The 23,785-nt window shown below is 38.3% G+C and overlaps 1 protein-coding gene across 6 annotated transcripts in view; it reads right to left on the reverse strand.

Annotated features, from left to right (window-relative positions):
* RHOBTB1 (Rho related BTB domain containing 1) overlaps positions 1 to 23,785 on the reverse strand; it is a 122,295-nt gene that overhangs the window by 97,354 nt on the left and 1,156 nt on the right. For 5 of the 6 annotated variants that reach the window (XM_045437528.1, XM_045437522.1, XM_045437527.1 and 2 more), the window contains exon 2: positions 9,282 to 9,381. The gene's annotated coding sequence lies outside the window, so the exon portion shown is untranslated. Of the gene's footprint in view, positions 1 to 9,281; positions 9,382 to 23,603; positions 23,731 to 23,785 lie in introns of those variants that run through there. The other variant, XM_045437520.1, reaches the window with a different exon arrangement.

Consider the following 23,785-nt stretch of genomic DNA (forward strand, 5'->3'; position numbering starts at 1 on the left):
TGACAGCTAACATGCCAATATTTAGACTTTTGCATGTGAAATTAGGGCTGGAATCTTTGCAATGAATTTTAAAAATCCTTAGCTTTATTGGCTAAATTTAAGAGTCTTGAGATCAATAAATAAAGGAAAATTATATGTTATAAGTTATTGTGAAAAGAAATTATATTTCTAATTAGCTAAAAAATTTGACTTATGGATGAATGAACTTCTTGGTGCTTTGTCCTCTATAGGGGTAAAGTATGAAATGATATTAGAGGGTATTGCTGAGTTAGTGCTTAGGGAGCATTTTGAGAACCTTGGACTTCATATGCCACACCCATTGAAAAGCAGTTTTGCTGATAGCTCACTAGAATGCAATATGGAGAGAGAATGCAAATACTGTAGACACGTTATCCTTTTTATTAAGCCTTAATATATCACTTGTGTGGGGTTACTTATACTTGTTCATACCAGCAGCCACAACAACCATCTTAGTGAAGGAGAACTGATAAAGAAAATGAAAGGAAAAAATGGAGGCACATAAGAAAGAGGGAAGAAAAAACAGGCAAGGTAGAAGCCCCCCAATTGCAAGTTATTCTATAGGCAGATACAAATGATAAGATTTGTTTACTCTTGAACTTTTGCCAGATGTAATTATAAACCTTTTGGTATTTCTCTTCAGTTAAGATTTTAAGCTCTGAAAATCTCAGCACATCTTTTCCATGCCACAGGACGGATGCCACGTGGTCATTTTATAGAAGGGCCATTGCTTACCCACATGGATGAGAGCAGGGAGAAAGGGCGCTGCTTGATTTAAATACCCTCACTCAGAATTTACTGTGGATTTAAAATCTCTGACTTAATGTTGCATTAACTACTGGTGACTGCTTTACTGCCTTTAAAACATGCATATATAATTGGATACTGTAATGCTTTGTCGGTAAAATAAATACCAACTCACACTAAAATAAATACTCTGCATGATGAAGTTCATGCAGACATAAATTAATCATTTACCAGTTAACCAATATGCACAGGAAAGAAATAGATCACTTATTAAAGGTTGCCTCATCTATAAAATGGGAAAAATAAAATACCGATATATTTTACAGTGGCGCTGTGAGGAAAAATATATAAAATTATTGCTAAGCAGTTTATAAACCATAAAATGCAGTATGAACATTAAATTAATAATATTTGTACTAATTCAGATTCAACACCCTCTGCATTAAATATATCTTTTTGCCTATTGAAGCACACACAAAACCAAGCTGAGGCTTTTTATTTAATTTTTAATGGTGTCTTCAGAATTCTGCAGAGCATTGCAGAAGTTATTGGTTATGTTAAAAACTTTTCAGTGGCTCACTCCCACCATTTCTAAGATACAGTTCTTGGCCATTCACATCCCCAAGCCCCTTTTTAAAATCCTCTCCCAGAGAGCTTTATGTCTTTCACTTGCATGGCCATAGTAGTTATGAAGGGAACATAGGCTTGAATTTTTTAATCAGGTGGAAGTTGTTAACATGCTATGTGCCTTGATTTATTCTAAATTTTAGGTTGAAATAGGGAAACATTGTTACACTGGGTGGAGGGCAGGTGCCTTGGGTCTCTGTTGCATAACTGCAGGGTAATCCTGTGCTGGGACCGCAGCATGGCCTGAAGCAGCAGGGTCTCCAGACCATCATGCTGCTCAGAATGTTAGAGGCTTTGGAGACAAATCAAGCTTCTGTTTCTCAGAAACAGTTTCTCAAGTCTAGAAATATCATTCAGGGGCACAAGGGAGAAGTAAGCAACGTAGAACATAGTTCCTTTTTTCTTCTACTACTTTTTTAAAAAAGGAGTCTTCTTGTTTAGAAGACCAACTTGTACAAAACCTGTAATCTACTCAGCACATTTTTAACATTGTCAGTGTCCCTTTGACTCTCAATGATAAAACACATCAGATGTTTCTTCACTCACTCCCTTATTACAGGGGCTGTTAATATAGAAATACCTCCTCATCTTCCACTGTGAAATGATAAATGGCTGACTGGAGATGTCTGAAATATTGCCAGATCTCCCCAACGTATCATGTGTCACCAGCAATAATAAACAGTGACTAATCTTTGGTCATGAACTATATTTATGGCTTTCTTGTCATCAGGAAGTACGTATTTTCTTGAATCAGGTTTAAGGATCTAATATTTATGCTAGGAACATGTGTGCTAAGAAAAGGATACCTATTTATAGAGCTTAGCATTTCCATCTCTCTCTCCCTCTCTCCCTCTCTCCCTCTCTCCCTCTCTTTTCCATCAAGATTCACCCAGGAGTGTTCTGATCAGGAATCTAATTTATCCCGGTCAGTTCACCATTTTGGTGATAACAATCTCCTCATCTAATAGGAAAGGAATATGGCTAAAATGCAAACTTATCCCAGTAAAGCTTGTCAGTGATCAGTGAAAAGGAAGCACAGTTAAACTGTTTCTTCCATTTCCAAAATCCACCTGGGGGTTGGGGGATCAAAGATGTCCTATAGGAGCTATAATGGCAGAACACGAGAAGATAAGGACTAACAGAAGGGAAATGAAAGCTTTGAGGGAAATGAAATAAGGTCAATAAGTGTAATTTTACTTCAATTCAGTTTAACTAATATCTGTCAAGTGTCTGCCAGATACTAGGCATTGGAGTAGGTGCTTGGTCAAAAATAACAAAAATTGCTGCTCTCATGAAGCTTACATTCTAGTGGAGGGAGACAGAAAATAAATAAATAAATAAGAAAACCACAGAAATTATTAGAGAGTGACCAGTATTATGGAGAAAAATAAACCAAGGAAGGAAAATAGTGTGGGAAGGGGTTACATTTTTTTTCATTTATTTTTTATTTAAAAAAAAATTTTGGGGGCATGCCTGGGTGACTCAATTGGTTAAGAGTCTGACTGCAGCTCAGGTTATGTTCTCATGGTTCATGAGTTTGAGCCCCACATTGGGCTCTTCTGTTGACAGTGAAGAGCCTACTTTGGATCCTCTGTGCCCCCTTTCTCCCTGCCTCTCCCCACCCCCATCTCTTTCTCTCTCTCAAAAACAAACACGCTTATTTTTGAGAGAGAGACAGTGCGCGAGTGCAGGAGCATGTGTGCAAATGGGGGAGGGGCAGAGGCAGAGAGAGAAGAAGACAGGATCCCAAGTGGTCTCTGCCTTGACAGCAGAGAGCTCGATGTGGGGCTTGAACTCAGGAGCTGCGAGATCATGACCAGAGCCGAAGTCAGATGCTTAACTGGCTGAGCTACCCAGCCTCCCCGCCCTTTTTTTTTTTTAAAGGAAGGGGTTTCATTTTTAGAAGAGTGGTCAGTGAAGGTCTCATTGAGAAGTTGACATTTGAACAAAGACTTGAAGGAGATGAGAGAGTAAATCATGTGTAGTCCTGGGGGAAGACTGTCTCAGACAAGAAATAGCAAGTGCAAAGGCCCTGAGACAGAGATATGTCTGGTAAAGCGACAGAACTGTAAGGAAACCAGAATAATTAGAGTGGAGTGAATGTACGAGTTGGGGCAGGAGATGGTGGTCATGGTGGTCACATATATGGCATTGAGGACCATCATTAGGCTCTAGCTTTTACTCAGATTGAAGTGGATCTACTGGAGAGTTCTGAGTCAAGGAACAAAATTATCTGACTCATACTTTATTGAAAATAGACTGTAGGAGGCAAGGGGTGAAAGCAAGGAAATAATTAAAGTGAGAAGTTCACCTCTCTTGTCTGTATATGTTTAATGGATATGAGCCAGAAATTAATGAGAGACAATAGTATATAATTACATTCAAATATATTGAAGTTGTAATTACACAAAGCTAAAACTGGTTGGAAGAGAGATTTAATAAAGCAATCAATTTATTAATCAATTAATAAAGCAAAAGTTGGTGAGTTTGAAAATATTTTAGACTAAGGTGATGAGCAACTAATGATAAAAAGTATATTAAGGATTGAGAAATTCAAACATCTATTGCTAAGGAATAGATTAAAAAGTCATCTCCCTCCTTGGCACAGTCTGGGTTGTGGAATTAAACCTTGAGATGGTCTCCTCACATGTCTTCCAGCCTCCTGCTTCTCAGGAGCTGGAAGTAAGGGAAACCTGAGTTGAGAAGACACCAAACTCCCAAGAAAATGAAGGAGGGTGTAGTTTGGATTATGCGTAAATGTTTTTGTTTTCAAATTTAAAACATTTGAATGATGGGAGCACAAAAAAAAAAAAAAAAGAGTTGGGTCTTCTCCAGGGAACAAAGAAAAGAGAAAAATAAAAATACCAATGAAAGGTGAACTTGGCCTTATTGTCAACCTTCCTGGCAGTGGGAATTATTAGGTTATGAAACACAGCTCTCCCCATCTCTCCTGGGCCAGTTAGCCTTAGAACAAATTGAACCTGAAAAGGTGTCAAAATTCACAGTAGGAGCGCCCACTCAGAGCTCCATTTCTCTCTCTGAAGTAGGTTACTACATTCACCTAGGGAAATTTCTATTGAATTATAATTAGGTGGCTAATTAAAAAGTGGATTATCAACTATATTAAAATATGCCGGAAAGATGTGCACATCATTCATTCTTTAATTTAGGAAATCCATCTTTTCCTTAAAAAAAAATTCTCACTGGGAAATTCCATGTATAATATGTACCTTTTCTTTTTTCTTCTTAAATCACTTTTATTGAAGTAAGTCTAAGATTTTTTGTTTATTGAGGCTATGGATTATTTTGGGCTTCCTCTGTTAATAAAAAGTATCTACACATCATAGTTACCATTCTTACAATAAAAACCAGTGGCTATGATAACAACCTCAAGGCAATGCAAGGTCTCCAGAAGAAATGGTAATAATTATTCACTACTGATAAATGTCAAATGCTGCATGTATCATTTAATTCTCTCAACAACCCTGTGACATAATTTTCTGTCTATTAAACAGATGAGGAAACTGAGCTCAGAGAAGACAAACCATTCACGGTCACACAGCTTGAAGGTCATAAAGCTGAAATTCAAATTCAGGTCTCTTTGACCTTGAAGGTTTTGCATTAAGCAAGAGTTTTCCCTCTCTAAACTGTTTTAACATAAAGCTAAAACTATTTTGTTGCATTCAATTTGTTTTAAAATTGATAACATTTGTGTACCATATATAGTCAAGATCTTATGTTAACCAGAAGACCATATTTCCATTTGCCAGACAAATGATGTCCAGACATCAACTTATTTTGTAAAGTAAATGATCATCAAGGGGCGCCTGGGTGGCTCAGTCGGTTAAGCGTCCGACTCCAGCTCAGGTCATGATCTCACGGTCCATGAGTTTGAGCCCCGCGTCGGGCTCTGTGCTGACCTCTCAGAGCCTGGAGCCTGTTTCGGATTCTGTGTCTCCCTCTCTCTCTGACCCTCTCCCATTCATGCTCTGTCTCTCTCTGTCTCAAAAATAAATAAACTTAAAAAAAAAATTAAAAAAAATGATCATCAGGAGATTCATGAGCCATTACTAATAGCAAGAGTTAGAAAGTAATAGTCACCTGGTACAATAAGTTACTTTTTATTTGTCTTTTCCTGTTTTTTTTCCTAATTTCTAATAAGGTACAAATTAAATGATAGCCCATGGACTTTGGTACAATCCTATCTGTGAGTTTGGTAGACTAGTCAGGCATTAAGTGGGTCAGTCCATTCCTGAAGGCACCTAAAATTGGACAGTCCATCTGATGACTTAGCAGATAGGCGTTATTGTACTGCAATGGGCTTACTGAATTGCTTGTAGTACCCAGTCCTGATACCACCAGGGTGATTTGGAGTTTCTTATCAAACAAATAATGACAACAATAACAATGTAATTATACTAATATTTTTTGAGGGCCTACTGTATTTCAGACATTATGCTCATTACATACATGACTTCACTGTTCTCCAGTGTTTCTCAGTCTTGGCACTATTGACCTTTGGACCAGTGGACTCTATTTTGGGGGGCTGTCCTGTGCATCTTGTATAGCATCGTCCTTGGCTTCTACTCCCCAAATGCCCATATCACACCCACTGCCTCCAGTTGGGACAGGCCAAATCATCTCCAGGCATTACCAAATGTCTCCTGGTGGGAAAAAAAAAATCACCCCTAGTTTAAACGAACCTCTGTTTTACTTCCTCAATAACTTTAGGAGGTTGGTACTATTAGACTAGTAATATTATTGATGAGGAAACTGTGGCTCTGTGAGTTTCAAGTAAAATGCCTAAGGTCTCACAGTTAATAAATTATAGAGCTGGAATGCACATAGATTGCCTGCCTCTTTTGAAGGCTGTTACTATGTGGTTCGAACTCACAAGTGATCTTCACTTCTGTATCTTGTTGTGGGGTGTGGCCCTGGGAGGGAGGAAGGCATGCACATGACATAGTATGTGGAACTTTTATTGCGCCATGGCCTTTTATTTGGCAGATTAATTCCATTTTAATTGGAGTTCTGGAAACTAATGAAAAAAAATTACAAGTGTTAGATGGTCTGTTCTCAGGGTTTTTGAATCTGTCTGATTTAATTCTAACCAATTAGCATGCTATTATGGAGGAGTATTATGTTGAGAATCAATATTACACTAAACACTAATATTTTATTCAGTATTAAAAATTTATACGAGTGGTAATACATGTGCTTTATTTCTACTTTGTCTAAATGAGAAGAAATGCTTCCTTAGGGCGATTCCAACTACAAAGAAAATGTTATCTTCTTAGGATACTATTGGCATTATGTTTTACATAGATCATGACTTAAATGAATTAATAAAACTTAATTGAATGAAAATTGCTTCTTTTACTATAAAGTGTAGGAATTTTAAAGTGTATCAAAAATTGTTCTCCATTTTATACTTATATCTCATGTTAGATGTCAATAAAAGTACATTATTGTCCAATATTGCCAAAAAGATCAAAATAATTCATACTTATCCTGATTTTAGGATATCCTTCCTCTTTCCCTCCCTCCCTTGCTTCCTTTTCTTTCTTTGTCCATTTGGATACTCTATCCTTTTTTGATTCTGCTATAAACTTAGGCTGGAATTGGTACCCAAATGTATCCAGACTCTGCATTTTGTGTCTTTTTTGCAAAGAGGAACTAATAAGCTAGATAAACTATAAATGGGGTGACATGTAATAACCATCTAGAGATAGTTCAGTTAGGTATGATTTCAGAACTGGATTTCCAGATCACCTTTCCAGATTGTGCCCCTGGATGCCTTTCCCAGCATCTGGCCTTGCCAAGTACTTGGGTCTTAGATCCTGGGCCCACTGTGTATATCCTGTGAGGCGCTTCCTGGCCTCTCTTCCATCTACTTTTTCTACTCTCCTAAATTCAGTAGCATTTTCAAGCTTCCAAACTTGGGCAGCATGGAAAAATTTCTACAGTTTGGATACAACAAAGGCATTTACAATTTTTATCACTTACGCACTTTAATTCACAACTTCTCAAATATTTGAAAACTAAGAGAAAACAAACCCTTAAAAAATATCCCTAACTTGTTGAATTATTATACTTGTTCTTTAGTATTAGATTTAGAAAAGCTTTGCTTCGTGTTTTAGTGATCTCCCAACTGGGTTGGCCAGATCAATCAGTTAATATGCACATACCTTGAAAAAAACCACCCTTTGAGAAAAGGTCGCTTGTAATTCTAAAGGCGTATTAGAAGTTAAAAACTGCCATGCAAAATCAAAGCAAAAAAAAAAAAATCATTGAATAAATTAAGCTAACCAAAAAATTAGAAATTGGAAGTATGTTCAGCATAGTAATCACCATTACAAATAGGAAAATTTAAACTAAAAAAAAAACCATTTAATGGGTTGACTTTTCTAAAATATTGATTGAATTTCATTAATAACCATTTTATGCATATGGCTATTCTGAAAGTTCCTTTAAAAATGAAAGACTAATGCCTTAATGAGAGGTATTATTACATGAACATATTTGAATCTGGCTTATGAAAAATAGGACTTGAGAATTTAAAATGTGTGCATAAAATGCAAATGGATTTAATTAACTGAAAACCCATAAGACAGAACTTCTTCAAATAAGCAATTACTTTGGGGACTAATAGAGTAAATAGGATCCTGATTCATTAGCACAAATATCCATATGAGAGAAGGATCAGCAAATTTTATTCTTTAAGTTATTTATGCACACATGGTAATATCTCATTAATTTACGGCTTCAATAAATTTAAAATCTTTTGATAATTTGTTCATGAGCTGGGCTGATGTTTACCTTTGCTTTGCAAACACTTTACTTATAGGTAGGTAATATATGGTGTTTTAAACATTTATTTTCAATCTTGCATACACTTTTTAGACACAGAATAAACTATTTTCAGTGAACCTCAGGCACTTTACAAGCTCCTACACACATCCAATCTATATGCTAATAACAAAATGTTCATATGATTTATTATTACAGGTCTCCTTAAGGATTTCTACTTTGTAATGTTTTGTTGAAGTTACTACATGTAGTTTAAAGAATAAAAGCCACATTTATTTAAAAGTTATCTGTAATTCAGCCTCCCCACAAATTCACATATGCCTCCCTCCCTAATTTGTTACAATGAATGAAATTTATTAATGAATATTCACAACTATACATATAGAATTTTTCCTTTAAACATGCATTAGCACATATAAAGAAAAATAAAATATAGTGAAGAGTGAAAATAACAGATGATTTTGTAGGTGGACAAAGGAATCAACTGTCTCAAATCATTTTTAAATCCTTCAGGCACAATATCTAGAAGAACTTGATAATGTTGCCCTTTCTTTAAAACCTGATTTTGTTCATGTGGGATGAGTCAGTTCTAATCACTTGCAAGGTGATATGTCTTTCCAGTTAAAGACAGTTAGTGCCCAGGCCAAATGGGGGTGGATGCTCCAAGCTAGGGCTTCTGGGATGAAGAGAAATGCCCCTGCACAGCAACCTGGCAGTTCTAAACCTTCCTTGTATGTGGCCATGTTCACAGTCCACATGTCAGTTTTCACTAGAGAATTACAAGTGTATATAAAGTGGGTAGAAGAGTTATGTTAATTACCAAAACTCGTATGTAGTTCAAAATGACTCCAATTCTAAACCAGATAAAACATGTTAAACTAGAATTTATAAAAACCACAACTGAACTGAAAAAATGGAAATTCTCCTTTTTAATGAAATATGCTGAAGACAAATCTGGATATTATTCACAAGTCATGCTACCTTCATACCAGGAGCATTTCCATTTCTTTTGTAAATACCGTGAGGAAATTAGGAGGAGGGGAAAGGCAATTCTGTTACCCAAATTCATAGTTACTTACCGTACGAAGGGGGAACATAAGCTTCAATTCCATTTTCATAACTTAATCAAGAATACTGGATGAGAGGCCTCTTTCATGTGCTTCTTGAATGTTATAAAATCTGGGGAGGACATACAAACATGGACTATTTCATCATCAAGAAGAAAACTGCTCAAAACAAGACTAGTTTCATATGTCAGTGATTAGTTTTCATTGGAACAAGAGCTATCCCAGCCAGCCATATGCCATGTACACATAGGCCAGCTGCCCACAGAAGTTGGAGCCACATAGGCTGAAATGACCACTCTGCCACTAGAGAAAGATGCCCCAGGGTTGAATTCCACTCAGTATTTGTCTGGGTGAACTTTATGTCCTTAACTTCACTGAGACTCTGTTCCCTCATGGCTCTGGTGGGAGTAATAAGACCAGCTAGTCAATGGCTTGTTCTGACGATCAAGTGAGATGATGTCTGGAAAGACAGTTAGTTAATAGCGAACGTACTTATTTATGCCCTGGCTTTTCATTTTAAGGATTTGGGGTGACTTCCAAAAAGAAAAATCATGAAATATGAATAAAAATAACAAGGTTGAGAGTGAAAAAGAAAGGAAGTTCATTATGCTACCTATATATTGGTCAACAGTTGAAATAATTGAAGTTACCATTTCGATTTGAATTTCTTGGAAATTTAGGTAAAAGGAGAACATAATTTCTTCTATAACACCTATAGTTAGGAGAAAAAATGCATTACTTCCCTCAAAGAAATATTCCTGACGCAAAATTCATGGAAAAAAATTTCATGGAAAACAGGATACACGAACAGTGAAATAAAATCAACTATTTAACAAAAGCGGGAATGACTACCTACCATGAAAAATGAAGGGCAAAACAATACTTATGCTTGGAGGTAGTTATTATTGCTATAAAATCGTATTACTCCTAGAGACAAACATGAAGCTTGAATTATGGAAATCCTAAATATAAACCCGGCTCTCCTCCCTTGTTGTGCCTTCCTAACACACACACACACACACACACACACACACACACTCTCAGTAGTTGGGAGGAGTTTCCCAAGGAAGTCACTGACTGCTGATGACTCTAGGCCAGTCACTGCTCATTAGTAAATAGTGGGTAGAGCTGCAAGCCTGAAGTGTGAACCTAGACGTGATACAACACTGGCAGCTGCACAGCCCATTTCCTGGGGCCAATCCAGAAGGGAAGAAAGAATGATACAACCAAATGATTATACACTTGAACCCTGAACAATGGAGGGGTTAGGGGGTGCTGACCCTGTGCAGTCACAAATCTGCATATAACTTTTGACTTCCCCAAAACTTAAATACAAATAGCCTACTGTTGACTGGAAGCCTCACAGATAACATATGTTACATGTATTATATACTGTATTCTCATAACATAAGCTAGAGAAAGAAAATCATAAGGCAGAGAAAATACATTTATAGTACTGTACTGTATTTATAAAAAAAATCTGCATATTAGTGGACTCCTGCATTTCAAACCCATGTTATTCAAGGGTCAGCTCTATCAATGAAACCTATCACAACATGAGTCCTTTTCCTTGAAGCTTTTTCTTGGCTTCCTTGAAATCTCACTTCTAATCTTGTAGGAAATGCCTCAAATTTTCCTTCTGGCTCTTCTCCCTTCCTTAAATGTGGGCCTTCACCAAGGTTCTCCACTTAGAAGCAATTTCATTTACACCCATGACTTAAATGTCTTAATACCTTTTTTCACGCTTTCTAGCTAGATCCTCATCCCCATCATCTCCTGAATTTGCTTTTCTTTCATACCTAATACCAGTGGCATTGTCCCTCTCCCTGGCTTGAACACCTGGCGTCCTCTTCATTCTACCCCATCACCACACCTCCCAAACACACACCTCCAGCTGATTATAACCACTTCGTGCACAAGAAGCTCGACTTCCCCTTTCCGTGTTCAAGGCTGTCGTCATGGCAGAAATTCACCCACCATCCACCATCTATCTCCCATCCAGACAGGGGCCTCCCATCTCATGTACTCCCTGCTTCCAGTCCCCGTTGATTCGTAATTTTCCTGATGGTCCCAGTTTTCTTCCTAAACCTCATGCTTCCCCACTTGCCTGAAAACTTCTAACACTTCCAGTCACTGTAGGATCAAGTCTAGGACTCCTCAGCAGAGCTTTCCAGGATCCCAGATCTGTGCGTTTACTGCTTTCCACACAGCCTCTCTAACCATACCAAACCATTTCTCCTCGCTCTTCTGGCTCCTCCAAAAAGTAGTTTTCTGCCACTGCGATTTTGCTTACTAGCTTTCTGCTATCTGAAAGTCTCATCTTTTAACACCCAGTTCCAATATTACCTCTTTCAGGGATCTTCCTGAATTCTTGTGTAAGAATTTATTGTACCTTTCTCTGCCTACCCAAGGATTCTTAATTGCAACCTAACTACAAAAATCCCATTTATAGTACTCTGACTTTATTTTCGATAGTTCTAAATAGAGCAGGGCCAAGAACCCTCATAAAGCTTATAATCTGGCCAGGGGAATACCGCTTTATTCACATTTCTAACTTCCATGGGGTAGTAATATTCAATACTCCAATATGTGAGTGCTCTATGAATTATACATTAGATGATTTCTAAACATCAAATAGTACTATGAGACGCTCTGAACATAGGCTTAAGAACACCATCCTGGAAGGTATTTCCTGAATAAGTGATAGTAACAGAACTGTCCAAATTTGGGACACAGAAGGAATGAAAGGAGAGAGGATGAGGGGGAAAAAAAGTACAGGTAGACATGTTCTTTTTCTCTTTTTTATCTTAACACAAACTTATTTGATCATTTCATAAAGATCAAGTAAGGTTTACATCTGAGGGAAGATGTTGCATTTGTTTCAACGAATCAGATCACAAAATATTTAGTCATTATGCATTCGAGAAATAGATCTTATGGCAGATCTTCCATTAAGGCTGGAAAATTTCTTCCTGGTGCCTTTCTTAGCACTAGACACATGTAAGATATTTTAATATTTGTTGATTAAGTGGTTGCTTATCCAGTTACCTCTTTCCAGCTGCCCTCCAATCTCTTGCTTCATCTTTCTAGCCAGACTACTGCAAGTAATTACCAATAGTCATCTTTCTTTTCTTAACCTCCCATTGGCAGCTCACACCTCTGCAATCTGACCTTTGTCTCCTCACAGCGTTCACTGGCTGAGGTATTAACTTCTACTCTGCGGTCTCCCTGCTGCTCCCCACCTCCCACCCCCACCAGTGGGCATGCTCAGACTTTTGTGTGGTAGCAGGTGCAGGGAGAGAAGTTGAAGTTCACCTCAAAGAAGTTGCCGAGAATGTGCCGTACAATGTGTCAGCCCACAGCCTCCTTCTATAACACAGGGGTGCCAGCAAGTGGGTGAGGCGAGTCAACACTGCTTTGTGAACATTTGTTTTATTTACTGGTCACACTAGCACCACTGGGTGGAGGAACAGGCAGTGTTGTGCTCATAAAATTCCTTGCTGTCAGGTTCCTATTTTCTCTCCAGTTCAGACCCCAGGACCTCGACTCTTCTATTGTCAAAATCCACCCCAGTTCTTCTCTATAATGGTCAACAGCATGTCAAAATGACTTTCCTGTCTATCATGCTGGCTCCCCAAGTATCATGTTAAGAGAGATGTAAAATATGAAATGTGAAATATTCTCAAACAGGCATGACCACAAATAGAACTAGTTATAACTCTATTTCCCATACATATCACTTAGTGATTTCTTTTTATTTTATTAAAAAAAATTTTTTTTTCAACGTTTATTTATTTTGGGGACAGAGAGAGACAGAGCATGAACGGGGGAGGGGCAGAGAGAGAGGGAGACACAGAATCCGAAACAGGCTCCAGGCTCCGAGCCATCAGCCCAGAGCCCGACGCGGGGCTCGAACTCACGGACCGCGAGATCGTGACCTGGCTGAAGTCGGACGCCCAACCGACTGCGCCACCCAGGCGCCCCTAAAAAAATTTTTTTTAACGTTTATTTATTTTTGAGACAGAGAGAGACAGAGCATGAACGGGGGAGGGGCAGAGAGAGAGGGAGACACAGAATCTGAAGCAGGCTCCAGGCTCTGAGCCATCAGCCCAGAGACCGAAGCGGGGCTCGAACTCGCGGACCGCGAGATCGTGACCTGAGCTGAAGTCAGACGCTTAACCGACTGAGCCACCCAGGCACCCCTGATTTCTTTTTATTTTAATTCAAAACAATTCTCTCCTGATCAGTGCTCTCCACTCTTGCTAAATAAAATAAACAGTTCTCAATCTTCCACATTCAAGCCAACTGACCACTCCCACCCTCCTGAAATGAAATCCTTGCTCCCTTCCCCTCCCCACCTCCCAGCCATGATCCAGCAGTTTCCAGGGTTTCCTTCTATTTCTCTCACTATCCCTTGTTTCATCCTTTAAGGCTCATCCTTCACTACTTGGATGCATGGATTTGAATTTCTTAAGACTTTGGTCCTAGCATTCTCTTCTACCACTCACTTTATAATCTTTCTCTAGGCAGTCATATCCATCTATGGATCATATCCATCATATCCACAACTATGAATTAAAGATGTGTCACGAGTTTATATCCAAACTGTAGAGCTTTCTGACAAGCTACACACCCATAATCCAATGTCTTTTTTGCTCTGTCCTGTAATGTTTCCTGAAGAACTCAAACTCCACGTGTCCAACTGAACTTAGCATCTGTCTTTGCAAACTTGTTTTTCTCCTCTAGCGTTACCTGACACTTCTTGTGGGCTCCACATAAATATTGCAGAAGATGGCCTGTCAGTTTACCTCCTCTATGTCTCTTGAATCCATTCACTTTTTAGAAATCATGAACATCTCATCCTTCCTCCCCTTGGCCATGCTATCAGTATCTCTATGCTGAAAATGTTTAACTGGTTTGCATCACTATTCCCCTTGCCAACCCATAGTCTGCATTCTAGCCAGAAATATTTTTTTGAAATACCGAATAGATGATGTAACTAATTACAATTTCCCTTCCCCTCCCCCAACCTTCACATTGGTCCCTAGGATAAATACATATTATTCTCTATGGCTAAAAAGCCTTTCATGGTGATGGCCCCTGATCACATCTCTAGACTCCAGCTGTTCACCCCTGCCCTCTGTACTCCAACCACTTGATTTTCCTCCAGTTTCTCACATTGCTTCTTCTTTCTGCTTTCCATACATCATGGCTTTCCATCCCTTCCACGTCATGCCTTCTGCCTGTACTCCTTGTCTAGTTGACTCATATCGTTTAGATCTCATTTTCCAGAACCTTGTGTCTCTTCTTTGTGGCATATTTAGAAGAGTGTCAGTTTCATACCTATTTGTGTCATCCTTTTATTGTCTGTCTTCCCTACAAGCCTGTAGGCCCAATGAGGGCAGGGGATACCTGATGCAGTTCATTGTATGCTGAGAGTCCAGACATAGCGGGTACTCAGTAAAGTTGACTTTATCAAAGGCATGTGTATAAAATGAGTATGAAAATAAACACATATAAATTCAGCGAGAAAAGCCTACCCATTGCATAGCGTTTGAAAATTCTAAAGATAAGCACAGTATTGAGATCAGTAAAAGAGCATTGGGAACTTTTAGAGGATTTAAGAAATTAAAGTAGGAGTGCTTCCTTTCTCATACAGATTTAGTAGTGGGTAGATGGAAGTGACGGGGATTTTTTTGTTTGTTTGTTTGTTTGTTTAATTGGGTACAAAAGGTGGTTTTATTAAAGCATGGGGAGAGGACCCATGGGCAGATTGATTGTATACTTGGGAGTTAGGGGAGGTAAAGACTAGAGGAAGTGTCCAAAAGGCTATTCATATGTTAAAGAAGACTCACAGGATCCTGGAGGCCTAGCTATTGTCAAGCTAAGGTTGATAGGGATTTTTTGAATGAAAAACTTCACTTGGGCCCAAGCAACTGCTTTAGCATGTAAGAAGTATGCCATGGTATGAAAGTAGTACTTGCCAACCCTATTCTTGAGATTTTTGCCCCTGCATATGTTGAACAAGAGCCATTGCAAGGAGAGGAAGGGATGACTGAGACCAGGGACACGCTGGGGAGGCAAAAGAGAGAAGAGGTTTCAAGAATGTTTTAGTCTCTGGATTGTGGATATTCTGCTGGTTATGCCTTTTTATATCCTTCCTTCTAAAATCCATGTCATTTCATGCAATATAATTGTCTCTACTTCCATATGGCAACAGGATTCTAGCAACTATATCAGGATCTCAATAAATAGGCAAACTGAAAATGTTGCATAAGTTGTTTTCCCTCACTGACTTTCCAAATAGGAACTCCCCAATAATAAAACACAAATTTTGTAAATTAGCATAGTATCAGTTATGAATGTAATTTTGCAATTATGAGACTAAAAACATTCCACAATGAAATAAGAAATGCCATCTGATTTTGATTTAACTCAAAGGGGGAAAAACACATTCCATTTAAGAATGACAAATAAAGCTGTCAATGTGATCCATTTATAGCCCCTCAGAGAATGCCACAAATCCACATAATGTTCTGAGAAGCTAGTTATTGTATTTGCTCTCTCAGAGAAGGCATAGAAGTCCCTGACAGACTGTTATCCAAGGAAACTAAGGTTAGGGGGAATAACTTACATTAGTCAACATCCTAGGTGCATATGCCTTAAAGGGGAGAAAGAGAGCTTCAGGCACCTTATTTAAATAGTGTCCAGCAGAGGAAAGGGTGGGGTGCTGCAGGAAGTGATGGGGTATAAGACAATGGAGAAAACGGTTTTCCTCATCTGTCCCCACCCCTCCCCTTCTTAGTTCTGTGCGGTCTTACTGCCCTAAGGAGGCTTCTTTCTGTAAGGCCTGCTAACAAAAAGAACAGAAGGTTATTACATCTTAATCATAAATGTCCAAAGTGCCAGTTATTTGTGAACATTTCTTATAGGTTATTTCAAGCTCAGGTACGAAGACACTTGCCATAAACAAACGTTGGAAATACAATCACTATTCCTTATTATGATAATAAAACTTCCTTCTTTTAAGAACCAGTTTGCTGTTAAATACACATACAGGTATTCATATTTAAGTATATATAAAATATGGCCCTCTGCAAGACATAACTGATTATATTTTTCTCCTTCACATTGGCTGCTAAAAAACTGAGAACAAAATTTGTTACTATCTTCTAGCAAGAGTGTTGAATTTCATGGCATAAATTTTGAGTATGAATCTCTCTACTGGCCCCATCTTACGTTCTTAGCCTTATTTTTTTCCTTTGACTTATTTTTTCATACCTATTTGAAATATATTTTATATTGCTGTACAGTATGTATTTTTATTAGCCTTTCTCTATAAGCCTTAAATCCTTTCCAGCATATAAATAAAACATTCAACATTTATAGATAGCCTTTTTTTCCCTTTGGAGGGTTGCACAATTTTCCCAAGGCAACATATAATTTATTACGATAGTATTACTATAGATGCATGAATATTAACACATTGGGATTCATAGTAATTAAATTTTTGTGATATTTAGTTTAATATTTCAGTTAGATTTTCTTTATATATATACATATATATACATACATATATGTGTATATATATACATATATATACATACATATATGTGTATATATATACATATATACATATATATACATATATATAAAGAAAATCTAACTGAAATATTAAATATATATATATTTTTTTAGATATTAAATATATATATATATATTTTTTTTTTTTTTAGAACTGGGATTCCTAACCTGTGGTCCGTGGACTCAAATTATGTGCAAAATTTTGAGCATGTAAAATTTCATTAATGAGGCACTTCATGATTTTAATCCAATTCTGAAAGGTGATTTTGACCCAAAAGGTATAAAAAAATTACTGCTCTGCATTGGGATGACAGTAGAAGACCAAATATTGGTCTTCTGACATTCAATTAATTGACAGAATATTTACTGACTGCCTACTAAGTGCCTGGCACTGTAATAGATACTCAGTAGCATTTAGAGCAGTAGACAGCAGTAAACAGGTAGGCTTGACCTCTGACCATAGGGCACTTCTAGTCCAGTGGGGATGAGAATAGACAACAAAAAAATGAACATAAGCAATATCTGAGGGGAGAACATTTGAGATGGAGGGAGCAGCTAATCTGAAGACCTTAAGGGAAATGTTGTTCTAGGAAATAGAAATATGAATGGTAGATGTCCGAATTCACTTTCAGTACTTCAGTCTAGAAATATCAGACTAATGATCTTATGCATGAAAGTTAGAAGTCTTTTCCTTGTTTTCATTCTTTTAGGAGTTAAAATTCCTAACGTGAGGGAAAAGTATCCTCAGAAAAAGAACGCGATGTATTTTACTATACACTAAATTCATTCAATAAATATTTGAGTCTACCATCTTGAAGGCACAATGGGACATGCCCTCAAGGTACTCAGCACAGACCAAATAAAATATAACTGCCATACATGTAACTATAACGTACCTTAAACCAATCCTTATTGTTCTGTACTGTAGGTTTATGAGCCAACTAAATTCTAGGGCCCAGACGCTTTAATATATAGTTTGAAACCCAAAGCTCTCTAGAAAGGCACCAATCACCCTGTAAAAGTTGAAGATAGATGAGCTGGAGAAAGCAACACATAATGAAAATTGGGATTAGAAATTCTTTGAAATAAGAACACTGTACTCTGTACTCTGTGGTTTGGAAAATGCTCTAAATAGCCCTCGCTGTATAAATAAATAAATTAAGATGTGACTAAAGATCATAAATATCTCTCACATTTTTAGATGTTTTCCTGAAATAAATTCTTTATGCATATATTAAATAATATACTGATAAGATGAAGACGACACTGAGGTCACAGAATTCTATGTGGCGCTTAACTGGGTACCGGAAACCACGTGAGAACTCTATGCCCATGCCCTTGGAGGTAAGGGAGATTATTAGTTCTATTTTACAGATTGGGAGAAACTGAGGTTTGGAGAAGCAAAGAAATGTGGTCACAAAGCTAGTCACAGGAGGCAGCAGGGATGGGAACCTCAACGGTCTGACCCCAGAGCCCTTATGGTCCCGTCTTCGGTGTTCTCGGTCAGCTTTGTGGAGGCAGGTTGCTTCATGAATTATTTCTGATAAACTCATCTGCTTTGCAGCTTAAATGGCTTTGGGGAGCAACATTTTGAATGATTAGTCTGAGCTTATCATGTGCAAATTAATTTAAATATTAGCCAAAATGATATAGGTAAGATGGCAAATCTATTAAGAGTAACACATGCAATTAAAAAACGTCTCCTTGACTTGGGATCAGAGTATATGATTTAGATTGTCCTTAATATTCCCTCTTCTAGGAAAAATAATGAAGAGTTGAATGTATTTATTTTAAAATCCTCAGAAGTACAAACATTATTTTACTAACCAGTTTCTGCCTTCACAATTTTTGATAATGAAATTTTAACTTGGAAAAGGGACATTTTAAAGCTTTCTCCAAATCCAGATCAAACAATCATTTTTCTCTTGTTTTACTCCCCCTGAAACCGCTCTTGCAGGCTGCTGGGCGACCACACCCCCTTCAATAATAACAAGGGCAGTAGCAGCAGGAACAGTGGATCATAGCCCCGGGGAACCCTGATTATATTATGTTATATTATCACATATTTATGCTGTGTCACCCACTGTGCCAAGCACCGTACAACTTCATTTTACCTTCACTACAACCCTATTAGCAGCTCCTTTTATTATTCCCAATTCCCAGCTTAGGAGATGGGGGCCCAGGGAAACTGCACACACACACAGAAGGCTTCCCAGCTTGTTAATGGAGGAGCTTACACCAGGCCTACTGACCCTAGAGCTGAGGCTGCCTGCAATTTCTCTCTGTGATCTCCCTTTGTCTGATCCTCATCCCTAACTGACACATCAGTAAGGACACACTTTTTCCCAGGATAGGCAGTCTAAACCCTTTAGAATTTAAGGCTGTCCACAAGCTGGGCTTTCAAAAACCAGCCCAAGCTAATTTTTCCATATTCCTTACTAAATACCCCCAAAGCCTAAAGGAACCTGCCTTCTGTGAAAGCTTTAAGAAGTCTCTTAAACCCACAATACAGCTAAACTCTTCTGCTCTTAATGGCCCAGTTCACATTCCACTTTTCCAAGCTACCTTCCAGACTCACCAACCTAAGTAGTCTGAAGAGCTGGCCTCTGCTGTCTACACTGCAGATGACTCTGATGTCCACAAGGGCTTTGGCAGCCTGGGGTGGGGGGGTGGGGTCCATGGAATAGTATGAGCGTTCTGTCGGAAAGTGCTCTCAGGAGCACATTCAGAGCTTTTATCAGTTTCTCAAAACTTAACAACCACTCAGCATTACTACCCCCCCTTCCCTGCCCCCCGCCGCCCCAACCCAAGTCCTGGAAACTAATAACATTAAATGCTAATGTTCACTGAGCAAGGTTCCCAGATTTAGCAAGTAAAAATATATGGGACATGCCTATACTAAAACATGATTTGTGCATTTGAAATTCAAATTTAACTGGGCATCCTGTGCTTGATCTGCAACCCTGTCCTTGAATGTTTTGTGGATATTAATCTTATCTCTCTACTATACTGAATATAGTCATCTAGAGGGCAGGGGCTTCATTATTGCTCCACAGAACTTAACACTTTATTGCTAATTACTGATTTACTTTTGCAGTCCAATAGAGATATTTTGGAATGTTCCTGATTTGGGGCCAGTATCAAACGTAGTAACTATATCATGGTTTTACATACATGGCTTTGGCTACAAGGAAACAGATTCCCATCATACCCAGTATGCTGTTTGCTAGATTGAAACACATTACACATCTCCCCCAATTATCTTTGTTTAAAAAAAACGTTTTGTAAGGAATCTGGGAAAATCAAAACATACTAAAATAATTCTGGATCTCAAAGTGAGGTCTTCAGACTATTTGATTGAGAAAATCTCGAAAGGTGTTAAAAATGCAGTTGTCTGGGTCCAATCTCAGACCTACTAATTCAGAAATGTGCAGAAAGGCTCTAAGCAATCTGGATTTTTAAAAAGCCTTCCAGATGATTTTTATGCCCTCTAAAGTTTAAGGACTGCTTTTTTATGGGATGTAATACTCTAGCAAGGATTGCTCTTTAAGTTAGAGAAGAAAAGTTATTTTAGTCCTTAAAAACAAGCTATCATCATTTGGAGTTCAAAATATCAATCATCTTTTAAATGTATCTTGAATCTATCATGGTAGTGGTAAGTGCTCAGCACTGTCGTTTTGCCATTTGGAGCTCTCCAGCATTTAAACAGAACTGGTAAACTAATGATAGGTATTAAAAGTCTGCCTGGTGGATCATTAAAATAGTAAATGAGTTACTGAAATTTATACAGGCCATACAAAATTTAAAACTTAGATTATCTGAAGTAGAATGTTCTGCTGTGTACTAATGTTGCTATCCAGGATTGGTCTGGGAAACCTAAGCCTCTTTGGAATTTCTGGGGGGAAAAAGCATCATTGCCTAAAGCTCCCTTCCCCCGTTCACTGGGTGGTCCCCGAGATTTTTGACTCCTTGGTGAAAGGTGTGCTGTTCTGGAAGTCAGGATGTATCTGTTACATATTTTATGTTCTGTGTGTCCTCATGAATAAAACAATGGTTTGGACCATTGGATGGTCTCCAATGCCCTTCTAAACCCAAGTTTTTATTATCATTCTGAGGTTCAGATTTCTCTGTTGTAAAGTATGGGGGTTGGACCATGTTCAGTGTGTCTGCTTGTCCTGTGTGTCCCAGGGTTGTCCTGCCGTCTCTGTTGCTATACTTGGATCCCCATTCATAATTCAGGCTCACTGTAACAGTGTAAGATTGGTGATACTTCATTTAGGTTTTCCCAGGGATGGGACGATATATTGGCCATTAGCACATGTCCTTTGTAGGAAATAATTATTCATTATAGAATTATAATCATATCATTCATAATTATTCAACATACACTAATTGATCACCAACTATGTGGTCTGTGTCACTGTGGTAGACCTTGGGAATACAATAATGGAAAAAGTCAGACAAGAGGAGCTCTGGTCTCACATGGCTTACAGTCTGATGGTGGGAATGATGGAGGAGAAGATAAAAACACCAACCACATATATGCTGATGTGTAAATAAAGTAAGTGCAGTTGGTCATCAGTGTTAGAAGGGATCACTAGGCCTGAGCTAGAAAACAACAGAAGAGTATTTAGGAAAAGTTTCTTGGAGGAGGTGATATATACTTGGACCCACAGGAAGGAAAGAAGACCAAGGAGGGGGTTGGAGGAAAGGTCAGGGCAGGGAAGAACATTCTGGAAGCCCGTGGGAGGAATAGTTTATGTGGTTGGCATCTAAATATCCTTTCCATCTCTGAGAGATCATTTAATCCAAAACTAGAGAAAGGAAATCAAAGGCCCAGAGGGTTTAAGGTCAAATGGCCAGATAGTGGGAGAACTCTTCCATGCCTTAGTCTAGAACATAAGCCCTTCTTAGGGATCAGGCTCACAATGCAGCAGTAAGTACCACAATGCTTTGCTTCAAATCCTGGCTCTCTGCTTGTCCTTGGGGACCAGAGCTTCTTTGAGACTCAGTTTTCTTTTGTGTGAAACATGGATGACATTTGCTGCATCAGGGATTTAATGGATAAGGTGGCGCAGTGCCTGGTGTATCATAGCTGCCTGATAAATGCAAACTCTTTTGATTTTTCACCTAGTGCACTTTCACCCATACCAAGCTGTTGGAAAATAAGTAGGGCAGAGGTTAAGTTACTTGGATAAAGGAAGAGTGCTGGCAGAGGAGAAGTTCTGGAATACTGAGCTGGGGCCTGTTTAGCGGCTGTCCATCTGAGAGCTGAGTGGAGAAAATGAGAAGAAAAGGCCACTGAAGGTGGGAAGATGTCAAGGAAAGACATTCCCAACTTCATGGTTTTGCTCAGAGCTTAATCTGTTAGTGGTGAATCTAGAGTTGTCTTCATAAGACAGCAAAGACCATCCATAGTAATATTTATACTAAAAATTAGCATGTAAGAAGCAGGTTTTACTTTAGGAAACCAGTAAGCAGAAAAACGACGTACTTTATTATTAAATACATGTAAAGAGAAAAATATGATGTTACCATGTCACTCAATCCACTGGGAACAAATTAATCTAATTATCTGCAGGATATTAAAATAATTGCTCATATTAAGGATGCTTAAAAACCAAGCCCATGGTATTGGAAGAATGAATAATTTATCCAAGTAACTATAAAGATTTTCTTCATTATGGACAAAACCACAGATTGAACTTCAGCCTTAAAATATGGAGAGGCATATTTTGTGGATTAAAGTGGACTATCTATAAGGCCACAAAATCTATTTGCTCTCTCCTTAGAATTCCCCAAAACATAAGGGAATATTTATGGTTCAGGCACACTCGAACCAGGGCTGAATATTTCTTAGTTTCAGAAGTTCACTGGGTCCCTTTCCCCCCAGCCATAAGGTAAGTGCCATTCCATATATAACTTTTTGAAATGCTGCTTACTTTATGATTCTCTGCCGATAGTGCCTTATGGGAGAAATTTTATTTCAAAGTTTCATAGGATGTGAATTGAACTCATTATTTTACTCCAAACTCATTGTTTAATTGACAGGAAACATGCATTCTAAATCATCTTGTATGCATGGCAGAAGCAGCTACATAAATTTAACAATGGGTGGATTATTACTATTTTGCATATTTATGGAATTTTATATTCAGGAAGCATTTTACAAATCTTTTATTAGTTAATCCTTACACTTACGAGTGAGTCTGACAGGTGGTAAACAATGCTTTGGGTTTTAAATTGCCAATTCGTGAAAACTTTAATGGGGAAAAAAATCTACAGCATTCTTCCTTGCTCCCAAACTTGCCAAGAGCACATTTTTGATACTTTTTTCCTCTCACCAGGGACCAAGGCTAGAGGCCTGGAAGCAGGTTCGTGCCCACCAGAAACACAGTGTTACAAAAAGGGTACATACTGGGCTCTGTCTGGGGTCAGGTGGCCAGCACCAGGGGAAACCTCACAGACACCAAGGTGATTATTGACAGCGTTCCCAACAAAGCTGCATCCCAGTAATAGAGACATAGAAAAACATGTAAGGAAGCAATTTTTCCAGAACTACACAGTAAACTTGGTTTTTAGTTCTAATGATGCCATACCTACTGGACTCACTATGTAATGCCATCATCAGTTCTCTTAAGATGAATGTATGTATATTAAAAGAATAAAACCTAACTCAAACTAAAAGAGTGTATTTCCTTTTTTCAAAAAGTCACAAGTTAAAAACGCTAAGCTCCTTTGAACATTCACTTCAGACTTTTCGGATCCTCCAATCTGCCCCTCCTCCAGATACCAGAGATGTTGGAGAGCAGGGCACGAAAGCCTCCGTGGATCAGTCTCATTGTTGACCCAAACCTTTTACAGCCTGGGGCTTTCAGAGCTAACAAACCAAGAAAAATCAATCACACATCACCTGAGGGCTGGACACGAGG

This window comes from Leopardus geoffroyi, chromosome D2 (genome assembly GCF_018350155.1).
Source record: "Leopardus geoffroyi isolate Oge1 chromosome D2, O.geoffroyi_Oge1_pat1.0, whole genome shotgun sequence".
NCBI lineage: Eukaryota > Metazoa > Chordata > Mammalia > Carnivora > Felidae > Leopardus > Leopardus geoffroyi.